Source organism: Geotrypetes seraphini, chromosome 5 (genome assembly GCF_902459505.1).
Source record: "Geotrypetes seraphini chromosome 5, aGeoSer1.1, whole genome shotgun sequence".
Taxonomy (NCBI): Eukaryota; Metazoa; Chordata; class Amphibia; order Gymnophiona; family Dermophiidae; genus Geotrypetes; species Geotrypetes seraphini.
This window is the reverse complement of record NC_047088.1, coordinates 47710027-47725556: the sequence shown is the minus strand read 5'-3', so window position 1 is coordinate 47725556 and position 15530 is coordinate 47710027. Positions and strand designations below refer to the sequence as shown.

The following is a 15530-nucleotide window of genomic DNA, read 5'->3' as shown; positions in this document are numbered from 1 at the left end:
TTATTCTTCTGAGACTTATTTAGATAAAGAAAAAGATGGTTTGGAATTTTTGAAATTATTAGAGGGTCCTAAAATTCCTGAACATATAAAATGAAGTTTGGAAGAGCCAATATCATTAAAAGAATTAGGAACAGCTTTGAAGTCCCTTAGAGTTGGATCCGCTCCAGGTGGAGATGGTTATACGGTAGAGTTTTATAAATCATTTCAAAATTTCCTATTGCCTTATTTATTAAATCTTTATCAGTCTCAACTTATTAAAGGTTGTATTACAGGCACTATGACAGAATCTTTAACTATAGTTTTACCAAAGCAAAATAAAGATCCCACTTTGGTTTCAAATTATAGGCCTATTTCTTTAATTAATGTAGATGGTAAACTTTTAGCTAAGACATTAGCTTTACGATTGGCTAAAGCTCTCCCTTTCATTATAGGTATGTATCAAACAGGATTCATTGCTCAGACATTCATCTTATAATACTAGATTGGCATTTCATATGCTATATTTGACAAAAGCCATGAAGGATCCAGCTTTTTCTGTTTCCTTGGATGCAGAAAAGGCCTTTGATCGAGTGGAGTGGACCTTTATGTATCAGGCAATGGAATGGTTTGGTATAGGTTCGGGATTTATACAAATAATACAAATGTTGTATAGCTCCCCTGCTGCTAGATTATATATTAATAATATGTTTTCAGAATGTTTTAATTTGCAGAGGGGGGGGGGGGTTAGACAAGGTTGTCCCTTATCTCCTTTGCTATTTGATATTGTTTTGGAACCCTTATTATTAGCTATTCAACAGGTGAAGGAGATACAGGGTATTCCATGTTCAGATAGAGAGTATAAAATATTGGCGTATGCAGATGATATCTTGCTTTATTTGAGGAATCCAGAATCTACCATTCCATGTTTGCTTGAGTTGATTGAGAAATTTAGAAAATTTTCAGGGTACAAAATAAATTGGAATAAATCAGAGGTTCTTCCATTAAATGTACACTGTACAAAAGGTTTATTTGATGCATTTTCTTTCATTTGGAAGGAAGATGGTTTAAAATACTTGGGAATCTGGATTACAAAAACAGTGGATGATACGATGAAAATTAATGAAAAATGTTTATTACAGAAGGTAACAGAAATGTGTGAGCAATGGAATCCTTTACATTTATCTTGGTGGTAAATGATGATGATTTTACCTGTAGTTTGTTACCAAATGGGGATGTTACCAGTTTTCTTTCAGGGGTCTTTTTATAAAAAATTAAATAGGGTTTTAACAAAATTTATTTGGCTAAGTAAAATTCCCAGAATTGCTTTTAGTGTCTTTGCAAAGGCCAATTGTGGAGGGTGGGGTAAATTTTCCTAATTTTTATAGGTTTCATCAAGCCTATATTTTGCGTCAAGGTATGTATTGGATCCTCCCAGAGCCCATTGATAATATACCAGATTGGTTCTGGCTAGAATGGAGACTCATGTTTCCTTTGCGTCTCGGTCATGTTGTTAGTATCAAAATGCCAAGGTTATATAAAGTTTTGACCAAACACAGGGACAATATTTCAACGGAAGTCAGTAAAAATCTATAGATTATATGAACGAGAACTGACTATAATGTAAACCAGTAAGGATAGAGTGAAAATCACTTTGTAGGATATGCTCAGAAAAGTGAAACTCTGAAGAGAGGGTGAGAACCCTCTCTTAGGGTAAGAGTTTACCGTCCAGTCATTGCATAAGCTGTTTAAATGATCACTCTCTGAAAACTGGTAAAATTATTATTACTCTTGTCTTGATGCTTCCAAAGTTGATATATGTTATTTCTGATTTTCTTATTACAATAAATCTCGCTGGAATGCTAATGCACTTATCTTGAAGATATAAACTTTTAGGGGTCTCAACGTGGCCCCGTTTCGTGATCTGCTTCAGGAGACCCAGATGCACTCAATTAAATACGCTGTAAACTGTAGTACATGTCCATGAGACAATCTAGAATACAAAAAGTATATCAATACCCCACTCCTAGCGCAGACAGTTCCTTAAATCAACCACGCTATGGAGAAACTGTAACATCTTACTGGCTATTAGGAAGGAAGGAGGCACAAAAAATATATGATAACATACCGCTTGCAAAGTCCGTTCAAATGTTCCAAACAACGGAGGACGCTGCCCACCTCACCAGATTTAAACCGAAGGAGAGGGGGAGGAGCTCCGTATGAAAACGTGATGACGTAATCACGTTACCAAATTGAAAAATACTTATGTATATGAACCACTGTCATTATGAATAAAGAGAGTTGAAATGAAAAAACTGAAAAAATTTGAAAAAATGAATCTTAAATTAAAGAAAGGCTACCCATTCTATTTCATTATTCAACCCGTGTGGATGTAATGTATTAAGCTCATATATCCACTTTTGTTCTTTTCTCCAGAGGAGTTTTGCTATATCACCACCCCTCGTAGTAGATATAGTGTCTAATATCAGGTCAGCCGGGTCATGCTGATATTTTAGCCAATGCTGTACTAGGGGAGCTTCTTGTATGCTTGATCTAATTCTACTAACATGCTCACCTATCCGGATTTTAACGCTACGGATCGTGCACCCTACATATAGTAAGCCACAGGGGCATTGTATTATATATACCACTTGTTTTGAATTACAATCCGAAGCCGCCAGTGTGTGTTTCCTCTTGATGGTAATATGCATCTGTTGTAGTGTAACACTATACTGGCATATTTTGCAGTGACCACACGGGCTATGTCCACCCGTAATGGCAAAGTCATCCTTAGGTTTATTTATAAATTGAGAATGAACCAATTTTTGTTTTAGATTCTGATTTTTTGAAAATGCAAAACGTGGAAATTCTTGAAACTCTTGATGGTATTGCATAATGTGCCAATGTTGTTTGATGATGCGCTTGATTTACATAAGAACATAAGAACATAAGCAATGCCTCTGCTGGGTCAGACCTAAGGTCCATCATGTTCAGCAGTCCGTTCACGCGGCGGCCCAACAGGTCCAGGACCTGTGCAGTAATCCTCTATTTATACCCCTCTATCCCCTTTTCCAGCAGGAAATTGTCCAATCCTTTCTTAAACCCCTGTACTGTACTCTGCCCTATTACACCCTCTGGAAGCGCATTCCAGGTGTCCACCACTCATTGGGTAAAGAAGAACTTCCTAGCATTCGTTTTAAATCTGTCCCCTTTCAACTTTTCCAAGTGTCCTCTTGTTCTTTTATTTTTCGAAAGTTTGAAGAATCTGTCCTTCTCTACTCTCTCTATGCCCTTCATGATCTTATAAGTCTCTATCATATCCCCTCTAAGTCTCCTCTTCTCCAGGGAAAAGAGACCCAGTTTCTCCTATCTCTCAGCGTATGAGAGGTTTTCCATCCCTTTTATCAAGCGTGTCGCTCTCCTCTGAACCCTCTCGAGTAACGCCATATACTTCCTAAGGTACGGAGACCAATATTGGACGCAGTATTCCAGATGCGGGCGCACCATCGCCCGATACAATGGCAGGATAACTTCTTTTGTCCTTGTTGTAATACCCTTCTTGATTATGCCTAGCATTCTATTTGCTTTCTTAGCGGCTGCTGCGCACTGTGCCGTCGGCTTCATTGTCATGTCCACCATTACCCCCAAGTCCTTTTCTTGGTTACTCTCATTCAATAATATCCCGCCCATCGTATAGTTGTACCTCGGGTTTCTGTTTCCAACATGCAATACTTTACATTTCTCAACGTTGAACTTCATCTGCCATCTCGCCGCCCATTTCCCCAATTTGTTCAAGTCCCTTTGCAATTCTTCGCATTCCTCTTTAGTCCCAGCTCCACTAAATAGTTTTGCATCGTCCGCAAATTTTATTATCTCACACTTCGTGCCTGTTTCTAGATCATTTATGAATATATTAAATAGTAGCGGCCCGAGCACTGAGCCCTGTGGAACACCACTCGTGACCCTCATCCAGTCCGAGTAGAGCCCTTCACCCCTACCCTCTGTTTCCTACCCGCCAACCAGTTTCTGATCCATCTATGTATGTCTCCGTCCACTCCATGGTTCTTCAGTTTCCGGAGTAGACGTTCGTGAGGCACCTTGTCAAAGGCTTTTTGGAAATCAAGGTATATGATGTCTATGGGGTCTCCTCTGTCCATCCGTTTGTTAATTCCTTCGAAGAAGTGAAATAAGTTCGTTAGGCACGATCTTCCCCTGCAGAAACCATGTTGGGTTGTTATCAAAAGTTTGTTTCTTTCCAAATGTTCATCGATGTGTTCTTTAATCCAGTGATTCCCAACCCTGTCCTGGAGGAACACCAGGCCAATCGGGTTTTCAGGCTAGCCCTAATGAATATGCATGAGAGAGATTTGCATATGATGGAAGTGATAGGCATGCAAATTTGCTTCATGCATATTCATTAGGGCTAGCCTGAAAACCCGATTGGCCTGGTGTTCCTCCAGGACAGGGTTGGGAATCACTGCTTTAATCAGTGCTTCCGCCAGTTTCCCCGGAACCGAGGTCAAACTCACTGGTCTGTAGTTTCCCGGGTCACCTCTTGATCCCTTTTTAAAGATGGGCGTGACATTGGCTATCTTCCAATCTTCCGGGATCATGCCTGTTTTCAAGGATAGGTTGCAAATTTGCTGCAGTAGTTCCGCTATCTCCTCCTTTAATTCCTTCAGAACCCTGGGATGGATTCCGTCCGGACCCGGGGATTTGTCAGTTTTAGGTTTTTCTATCTGCCTGTGTACATCATCAAGGCTCACTTCCATGGATGTTAATTTTTCTGCTTGATTTCCATTGAAGATTTGTTCAGGTTCCTGTATGTTGGTTGTGTCTTCGTTTGTAAATACAGACGAGAAGAACATGTTGAGTCTTTCTGCGACTTCTTTCTCCTCCTTCACCGCTCCCTTCCTGTCTCCTTTGTCCAGCGGTCCCACCTCCTCCCTAGCTGGCTGTTTCTCTTTAACATATCTGAAGAACGGTTTGAAATTTCGTGCCTCCCTGGCTAGTCTCTCTTCATACTCTCTTTTGGCTTTTCGAACCACACGGTGACATTCTTTTTGATACTTCCTGTGCTCCTTCTGGTTCCCTTCAGTTTTGTCCTTTTTCCATTTCCTGAATGAATTTTTCTTATTGCCTATCGCTTCCTTCACTATTTTAGTCATCCATACTGGGTCTTTTGTTCTACCCTTTTTGCACCCCTTTCTGAATCTGGGGATGTGCAGATTTTGTGCCTCGCTCACCGTGTCTTTGAAAAAAGACCAGGCATGTTCTACTGTTTGCCATTTTTTGGAAGTGTTCCTAAGTTTCTTCCTTACCATTTCCCTCATTGCTTCATAGTTTCCTTTCCTGAAGTTGAAAGATTTCGCTATGGTTCTCTTTCCATTCGGTATGCCTACTTCAACCTTGAACTTGATCATATTATGATCGCTGTTTCCCAACGGTCCCACTACTTCCACTTCCTTTGCAGGTCCCCTTAGTCCATTTAGGATTAAATCCAGAGTGGCATTTCCTCTCGTCGGTTCTCTAACAAGCTGCTCCATGAAGCAATCTTGTATAGCCTCCAGGAATTCTGTCTCCCTAGCGCATCTTGAGCTTCCAAGACTCCAGTCTATCCCAGGGTAGTTGAAGTCTCCCATAACAACTGTGTAACCGCTTTTGCATTCTCGTTTCATCTCGGTATCCATTTCTTTATCGCTATCTCCGGTTTGCCCGGGTGGACGATAGTATAGGCCCATCTTTATTTCATTCCCTTTCCTACCCGGTATTTTAACCCATAGCGATTCCAGTTTTTTGATCTTCTCCGCTGTGTCCATTCTTGTCGATTGTATGCTTTCTTTTACGTATAGGGCTATTCCTCCTCCTTTCTGACCTGACCTGTCCCGGCGATAGAGCTTGTACCCCGGCAGTGCTGTATCCCATTTGTTTTCCTCATTCCACCACGTTTCAGAGATTCCAATGATGTCTATGTCCTCTGCATTGGCCATGGCTTCTAGTTCCCCCATTTTGTTTCTTAAACTCCTTGCATTAGTATATATGCAGTTTAGATCCTGGCATTTTGTCGTCTTCATTTCTTTTCCCTGTGCTTCGGTCTTTGGTGTCTTCTCTTTTGCTACAATCTTTCTAACCTCCTCTTCTGGGTTAGTTGACTCCTGTAATTTGTCTCTTGTTTCTTCCCTGCCTTTTTTCCCCTCAGTATCTTCACGGGATACCTTCTTCCGAATCATCGACGCTAGGTCGACTGTCGGCTTTCCCCTTTCTCTTAGTTTAAAGCCTGTTCTATTCCTCTCTTGACTTTGTTTGCTAGAAGTCTTGTTCCCGCCGTGCTCAGGTGCAGTCCATCTCTCCTGTAGAGCTTGCTCTTGCCCCAGAACGTTGTCCAGTTTCTCACGAAGAGGAATCCTTCTTCCTCACACCATCTCCTCATCCACGCATTTATTGATTGTAGTTCTTCCTGCCTTTTCACATCTGCCCTCGGTACCGGTAGGATCTCTGAGAATACGATCTTCTGGGCCTTCAACTTCAGCTTCCTTCCCAGAATCTTGAATTGTTCTATCAGCGTGCCTCTTCTGTAGTCACTCCTGCTGACATCATTCGTCCCGATGTGGATTATTACTGCGGTCTCTTCCGTCTCCGCTCCATCCACGATCATCCCAATTTTGTCCACGATGTCCTTGGTTTGAAACGCTAAATGAGAATATGGTAAAACACACACCAAAGATTGTTCCTCTGATTTCAGATGAGATTCTAACAGCAATGAGCGATTTGCATATAGCCCCCTTTTATAAGCTTTATATAATAAGAAAATCAGAAATAACATATATCAACTTTGGAAGCATCAAGACAAGAGTAATAATAATTTTACCAGTTTTCAGAGGGTGATCATTTAAACAGCTTATGCAATGACTGGACGGTAAACTCTTACCCTAAGAGAGGGTTCTCACCCCCTCTTCAGAGTTTCACTTTTCTGAGCATATCCTACAAAGTGATTTTCACTCTCTCCTTACTGGTTTACATTATAGTCAGTTCTCGTTCATATAATAATAAGGTTATATAAAGAGCATAAAATATTTGTTAATGCCTGGAAAACTTTAAGGTATATAAGTAATCTAACCCCTATTCCAATAAATAAATAAACAACTCAAATGATTTGGCTATACCCCAAGATCAAAATCATCTGGAAGCATTGGATGTTGGCAGGAATCCGTACTTTGGAGGATGTAATAAATAACGGTAAGCTGCTTGAGTTTTCACAATTGCAACATAAATTTGGTCTTCATAAATCGCAATATTTTAGATGGTTGCAATTGAAGAAGGCCATTCAGGCAGGGTTCCCTGAATGGAATAGTCTTATTAATTATCATAGCCTAGAATTCTTATGTTTTCAGATGGACTCTATGGGTTACCAAGCCGCAAGGTGGTATAAATTAATATATGAATTTGTAAATAAAAAACCAAAACATGGTCTTAGGGATATTTGGAGCATTGAGATTAAGCACCAGATTACTGCATCTCAATGGCCACGACTTTGGTCTTGAAGATTAAGATGTACAGTGTCAGCATCTATGAGACAAACATGTTTTTTTCTTTTGCATAGAGCTTTTTGGACCCCTGTTCGTTTACAAAAACTAGATAGCTCTAGGTCTAATAGATGTTGGCACTGTCATCTTGAAGCTGGGACATTAGATCATCTTTTATTCTATTGTCCATTCATATTATTATTTTGGAAATCAATTTGGCCTCAAATAAATAGGATGTTGGAAAATCCAGTAGCCTTGACATATGGTACTATTTTATTTGGCACGGCAATGAGAGCAAAGAGTCAAATTTCGTCAAATAACAACAAACTTTTATTTATTTTGACTGGAGTAGCAATTCAACAAATAACATACAATTGGAAAAATTATGACAGATTAAATTATATCTTTTGGTGGAATTCTGTATGCCATATATATAAAATGGAACGTACAATAGCAACACAAAAAGGATATTTTGATAAATTTCAGAAAATATGGAGACCATTAACTGACTTTTGCTAACATTTTCCCAAGGTAAGATATTTGACAGAAGGGAAAAGGGTGGGTATTATTTTTATTTATCTATAATGCATATGAATATGTCAATAGTCTCACTATATTTATATGAAATTCTGTTCCGGGATGGGATGGGAGGGTTTCTATTTAATAATAATTGTTTAGATATAAGGTATAATACATAATATTCAAGATATTATAGAATATAAATATGTAATGAAATGTTATATTTAATGTGTTATATGAGAATTAATCAAGTGTGTATTTATAAGTTCATATGATTTTATCTAATACACTTGTTGTAATATGAAAAAATGAATAAAGAATTTTTTTTAAAATAAGAAATCTCATTATATTTAAATTTAGCTTTTAAAAGAGCTTGTAACGTAAAGTGTTCCCATTTGTCAATCAGTTTTGACTCTAAGACTTTAATTTCTTGTTCCAATTTGGTAAATTGTCTTTTGACCTGTTTCTTAGTATGTGCTGAAAATGAAATAATTTGTCATCTCTTGGTTGCCTTAAAAGCATCCCATAAGGTTTCCCTAGAGATTTCATTTGTGGTATTAATTTGGAAATATTCATTCATTTTTACTTGAAAATCTTCACAAAGTTTTGGATCCACAAGCAATGTATTATCAAATCTCCATACAGATCTACTATTATCCTGATTAACAATTGTAAATTCAACCGACACCCCACAATGATCAGACAAAATAATTGGATCTATGGAGGCTTGTGTTGTCTGTTGAACTAGTTGGTCTGAAACAAAAATGTAATCTATACTTGAAAAGGATTTCTGAACATGGGAACAAAAAGAAAATTCCTGCCCATCAAAATGAAGTATTTGCCATATATCTTTCAAGTCACAAGACTGTACAATCCTAATGATTTCAGAATTTTACTAGGTTTTTTATCCATCAAAGGATCCATACCAGCATTGAAATCCCCAGCCACTACTAAATTAGAAGTAGCCAGTGGTAATACTAATTGTTGTAGAGTCTTGAAAAACTCAATTTGATTCAAATTAGGGGCATACACATTGAAAAGCGCCATCATAGTATTTCCCATGCTCATGTCTACATATAACCATCTTCCTAAAGGATCTGAAATAGCCAAATTGAACATTGCAGTACATTTCCTATTCACTTAAATAGCTACTCCAGCCTTCTTTCCTACAGCAGGAGCAAAAAAACAATGCTTTACCTAACCTCCCTCTAATTAATTAGATTCTATAACAGACAAATGTGCCTCTTGGATTTAGCCTTCTTTTGTTTTAAAAATAATAGTGTTTTTTTATCCTTTTAATCAGATGGTTGAGGCCATTAACATTTAATGAAAATATTTTAAAATCCATTATACAATTTGTTTCTGTTCCAGACCTGGAAGAAGATGGATCAGCAGCAGCTGATGGCGTTCCTGATGGGAGAAAGGCAGAAACAAAGTGAAGACTTGCAAGCGATACTGAAGACCAACCAGGACTTATGGTATCGGTCGCAGGAATTAGCCAGGCGTCAACATGATGATATGGTATTGGCAATGGGGGAGCAAACAAAGGTACTGTCTCAGCTTTTGCAAAGACCCTCACCAGCCATAGGCAGCAAGCCAGGACTAAGCCACACTCAGCAACCAGGAGGAGCAGCTAATCCACTCTCAATGCTGAACCTGTGTAAAATAACACCAACAGATGCTCCGGATGAGTTTCTGTCAGCTTTTGAGAGAGTAGCTACTGCTGCTAGTTGGCCACAGGGACAGTGGGCTGTTAGGCTTCTGCCTTGTTTAGCTGGGGAGACATTGGCAGCGTTTCAGACTTTAATCCCCGATTTAGCCAATGACTATCAGGCAGTTAAAAGTCACATCTTAGAATACCTGGGATTTACGCCTGAGCATTATAGGCAGAAATTTAGATCTACCATAATGCAGGATAAGGAGAGGCCCAAAGCCTTAGTTCAGAAACTGTCTAAACTAGCAGAGAGGTGGTTACACTCATGGCTAGGAGACCCTAGAGCCCTAGTGCTGGAAATTATAAGGGAGCAGTTTCTGCAATCAGTCCCGAGGAATTTGCGGGGCTGGGTACAGAGACAAGGCTGTAAAACTCTTGCTCAGACTCTGGAGGTTGCAGAGGCGTATTTGGACGCCCAGGGCACTTACGATGAGGAGCGGGCAGCCTCTCCGCAGAGTCTGGAGAGGGGCAAGACAGCTATAGGCCAAGGCCAAGCTTGCAAAACCTCAGGGTATGCCAAGCCTAAGGAGCCTGTATCGGAAAAGGCCCTTAGATGCTATCGGTGTGGGAAGGCTGGGCATACCCAAAGATTTTGTAGGGTTCGCAAGGATCTCATGGTCACCCAGGGAACAAGTGCTAAGATCCCTGAAGAGTACCGGGTATTAGTCTCGGTTGCTGGGAATGAGGTCGCAGCCCTGGTGGACACAGGGGCAGACCAGTCCATGATGTCCATACAGTGCTTTAGACACCTATTCCCTACAGAAGTGATAAGGGAAAAGGGCGAATCAGTTTCCATCAAGTGTGTACATGGAGACAGAATAAGGTACCCTCTTAGACCCACGACCATTCTATACAAGGATAGGGTCTACTCAGTAAAAATAGCGGTGCTCCCTATGATCTCATATTATGGCGGGACTGGAAAGGCCTAGAAGGGTGCCTCGCTCCCAGACAAGCTCTAATTGGGACGCACTCGCAGGGCCCAGCCGACCCCATTAAAGAGGGAGAACTGGGGACTATATTTCCCTTTACGGGGGAGGTGATACAAGAAGGTTCTCAGAGGCCAAACCGACAACCCCATTCTCAGAACAAGAAGCAGAAACAGCAGAGGAGTCGGGCGCTTAGACAGGCTAGCTCCACTAATGAGATACCCTGGCTTCCTAGGGAGGTGGTACAGGTATTCCCTACCTTCCCAGCAGAACAGAAGGCTGATGCGTCCTTACAGGAAGCTTGGAAGCAAGCAGCCCTCCCCTCTGACAACTCTGTCACTTTTAAAGTAAGACAAGGCTTATTGTATAGATGCACTGCAGGGAGAAGGCCCAATGATAGCAGGGAACAACTGGTAATTCCCAGGGTTTCCGGAGGATTATCCTACAGGTGGCCCACGACCATCCTCTTTCAGGGCATAAAGGGCCTGAAGCTACGGCTGTTCAAATATCTCGTAGATTTTTTTGGCCGGGGGTAGCTCAAGACGTGACGGATTTTTGCAAGTCCTGCCCTACATGTCAGAAGCTTTCCCTAAACAAGCCCGCGAGGGTCCCTCTCATTTCAGTTCCAAGGGTGGGAGAACCGTTAGCCCGGTTGGCTATGGATATAGTGGGTCCTTTAGAGAAAACACCCAGGGGATATAGTTTCATATTAGTTATCATGGATGGAGCGACTCGATATCCGTGGGCTTTCCCGCTACGCAAAACCACCTCGGAGGCCTTGATGAAGGAAATAATGGGCCTTTTCTGTTTAGTCGGTTTCCCTTGGGAGGTCTTGACCGACCAAGGTAGCAATTTCCTCTCCAGAGACATGGAAAGTTTCTGGCAGGGATTTGGGATCCGCCACCTTAAAACATCGGCATACCATGCCCAAGCTAATGGGATGGTAGAACGTTTCAATCAAACGTTAAAGCAGATGATAAAAAAAGTGGGAATTAAGGAAAAGCGAGACTGGGACCTCTTCATCCCTTTGGTGCTATTTGCAGCTCGAGAAAAAGTCCAGGACTCCTTAGGGGTAAGCCACTTTGAAATGTTGTTTGGAAGGGTCCCCAGGGGAATACTGGATGTGGTCAAAGACCAATGGGGCTCACAGGAAAGAGAGGAGACAAACGTAATCTCATATTTGGCTCAGTTGAGGAAGAGGCTGGACCAGGTGGCGCAACTGGGCAAGCATAACCTAGAGTGGGGTCAAAAAAGACAGAAGAGGTATTATGATAGAGGAATCCAGGCGCGCCAGTTAAAAGTGGGAGATAGAGTCCTTATACTGGTACCCACTGACCCTCATAAATTCCTAGCGGAATGGAAGGGCCCAGCGACAATTGTAGAAAAATTAAACCAAGTGGACTATAGGGTTAAGGATGAGAAAAATCGAGTTCAAACCTACCATGTCAACCTACTGAAGCCATGATGCGATAGGGAAACTCTAGCCTTAATGGCGGAGCAAAACGCTGATGATGATTTAGGTCCACAAATAGCGGAGATGGGTCAGGTTGAAGGGGTCAACATAGGGGTAGAATTGACCAACGAGCAGGCAAGCTAAGTGGAAACACTAGTACAGGCCTTCACGGACGTGTTTTCACCAATACCTGGTCAAACTGAGGTGGTTACCCACGAAATTGTGACCACTCCGGGGAAGGTAGTCCGGGTCAAACCCTACAGACTTACTGAAGGCAAGAAAGAATTAGTACAGAGCCTGGTTGACAAAATGCTAGCACTAGGGGTTATTGAACCCTCACAAAGCCCCTGGTGCAGCCCTATTGTCATAGTACCTAAGGCCGATGGTACTCCCAGGTTCTGTATCGATTTTCGCCAGCTTAGCGAAGTCTCTCAGTTCGACGCCTTCCCCATGCCCCGGGTAGATGATCTCCTCGACCGACTGGGACAAGCACAATTCCTTTCGACCCTAGATTTAACAAAAGGATATTGGCAAATTCCTCTTGCTCCAAGTGCCAGACCTAAAACTGCCTTTAGCACACCCCACCACGGGTTGTACCAGTTCAAGCGTATGCCCTTCGGACTTCATGGTGCTGCCGTTAATTGTCAAAGAGGAATCACCGAGGTACTAAGGGGGCATCATAAATACGCTGAAGCTTACTTGGATGACATTGTGATTTTCTCTACTGACTGGGCGCAGCACCTGGAGCACATAAGGGCCGTATTGGAGTCCCTTAGGAAGACAGGGTTCACTATCAATCTCAAGAAGTGTTACCTAGGACAGCGCGAGGTAAAGTACCTGGGATATGTAGTGGGGAAGGGGCAAATCAAGCCCATAATAGATAAAGTGCGTTGTATGAAAGAATACCCTTTGCCCACCTCAAAAAAACAATTAAGAGGGTTTTTGGGACTTCTGGACTATTACCGGCGGTTCATACTGAGCTTTTCTACAAGGGCCGCAATCCTTACCGATATGCTGAGAAAGAACCGGCCCGACAACCTTCGGTGGGAGGATAAGGGAAGACAGGCTATAGAGGACCTTAAAGAGGCATTGTGTACCAACCCCGTCCTGACAGCAATTGATTTCACGAAACCTTTGGCGCTACAAACAGACGCCTCGGGAACTGGGTTGGGGCAATACTGAGCCAGGAGGTCCAGGGAGTGAAGCACCCTATTCTGTTCCTCAGTCGCAAACTGCATTCTAATGAAAAGAATTATGCGACCGTAGAACTAGAGTGCTTGGCTGCCAAATGGGCGATGCAAACCCTAGAACATTATTTGCAGGAACGAGAATTCACCCTTGTTACCGACCACGCAGCACTTAAATGGCTTAACACAATGAGAAACAATAATGCCAGGTTGACGCGGTGGTACTTGGCCCTGCAGACATTCCGATTCCGGGTAGTGCATCGCCCAGGCAAGCTTAGTAGCAACGTAGATAGCCTATCCAGAATACAGGAGGATGAGGTAACATCTCCACAGACTGGGGACAGTCAACCTTTTAGGGTGGGGGTATGTCACAACCCTAGCCCTAAAGCTCGGCTTGTGACAGGGAAGGCTTTGCCTAAACCTAGGCTAGCCTTAAAGAGAGCCAATCAGTGTGACATGCTAGACTCCAGGAAGAAGGAAAGTTCTGCATTCCCCTTTGAAACTCAGTTTACAGAACCCTGGGGAGGTGAGGATTCTGAGGAGAACAGCCTGGGACAGCCTCAGCCTGATTATACTAGCTCAGCTAACACACAGCTGGAGGGTTTAATGAGAAACACTAGGAAACCTAGGCAGAAGCTTCAGGTTGCCCTGCCCCCTCAGAGAACAGGGCATGGTCACCTCAGTGCTCTTGAGGCAGCACTGAGGAGGAAGCAGTCAGTCTGCCCTGGGTCAGCCCAGGAAGGAGGTTGTCAGGATAGCTCTCCTGAACCTCAGCATTGCCTGGATGTTGAAATGCTGGAAGCAGCCCCTGTCTCTGAGGCCAACCAGTTAGCTGAACCGGAGTCCATGGAATTTGGGGACTCTTGCATGGATACAGAACCTTGTGCCATGGAGGAAAGCTAAGTGCAATGCCTGTGTTTGTTGTACTTAAGTTGTTGAACTTTTAGTTTGGTTTTTGGAACCTGTTAGCACCTATGTGAAGCCAGTGAGCAGTGCTGGGCACTGCAAGGTGCCTGAAGTTGAAAACCTTTAACTCAGTTTATTTTACTGAATAATTCTGTTTTGGGTTTGCCTTTGAACATTAAGGGAAACCAGTAATTTGAACTTTGTGCAAAGGGGTGTTTAGTGGGGAGAATCCACATAAGATCCTTGGGAGGGATTGTGGGGCCATTTTGGCATTCTGTTTAATACAGTGTTTAAATTAGTGGATTCGGCTACTCCCCTCCCCCACCAACTACTGCTGAGTTGGTTGGGGCCAGGCCTGCTTCAATCAAGGCCTGGATGCAAGGCTTTCATTTTTCAAAGAAAGTGTCATTACCTTATTTCTGCTTGCTTATTAAGGCAGACACATTAGGACTGATTTATGGCAAATTAAGGAACTACTTACCTGTGATCCTGAACGGGAAGTGTGGGGTGTTTGTTTTTGCAACCCAGTTTTTGTTCCTATTTGGGGTTTTTTTGGTTCATGGAATGAATGGACTAAAACCTGTTCAAGGTTTTGTGAAGTCAATAAATTAAGACTTTATTTTTGTTTGAACATCTTGATTCCTGACTCTTTGATCTTTCCTGAATGATTGAGTGACCAGCAGGACTTCCAGCCTCTACTGGAAGCACGTAGGACGTCGGCTGTTCTAGGCGCTGACCAGGGGCCATCATTCAAGCTGGCAACGTCAGTGCCACAGGGGGCCACGGCCCGCTATACTTATAGCGGCAGAGAGATCCCTTGCCGCGATAAGTGTAGCGGGCCGTGTCTAATCTAACCCGATTCTCTAACCCACATCTGTAACATGAACGCCGGTTTACAGAATCAGGGTTTAGTTTAGGCCGATTCTGAATAGGACGCCTCTCCCGGGCCTAGGTGTCTTGCGGGCCACGCCTTCAATATAGGCGGCCTGCCTGGGGAGCATTTTTTTAAAAAAAACGTGCATCCCGATTGGCTGATTAGACAGCTGTAGGACGCCTACAGCTGCCTAAAATCGGGACGCACTTTTGGAGAATCAGGGCCTCTATGTCTATCTGCGCTGTATCTTCATATTGTATTTCCATGCGCTGACAGCTGATAATAAAACTCTAATTGTGCACCAGAATTTCCATCAAGTTCTTGTACTCAAAGTTGGGTGCAGAGTTCAGTGTCCAACATTGTTCTATAAAGAACGCCCATCCTACACTTTTTTATAGAATAGCGCTTTGTGCCAATATTTTCCAGTACCCAAATCCAGTGCTGTTTCCATC

At 42.4% G+C, this 15530-nt stretch overlaps 1 protein-coding gene across 1 annotated transcript in view; it reads right to left on the bottom strand.

Moving 5' to 3' along the window:
* The window catches only part of LOC117360292 (sodium- and chloride-dependent neutral and basic amino acid transporter B(0+)-like), a 183673-nt gene that overhangs the window by 136726 nt on the left and 31417 nt on the right, over positions 1-15530 (bottom strand). The gene's annotated exons all lie outside the window — the stretch shown is intronic.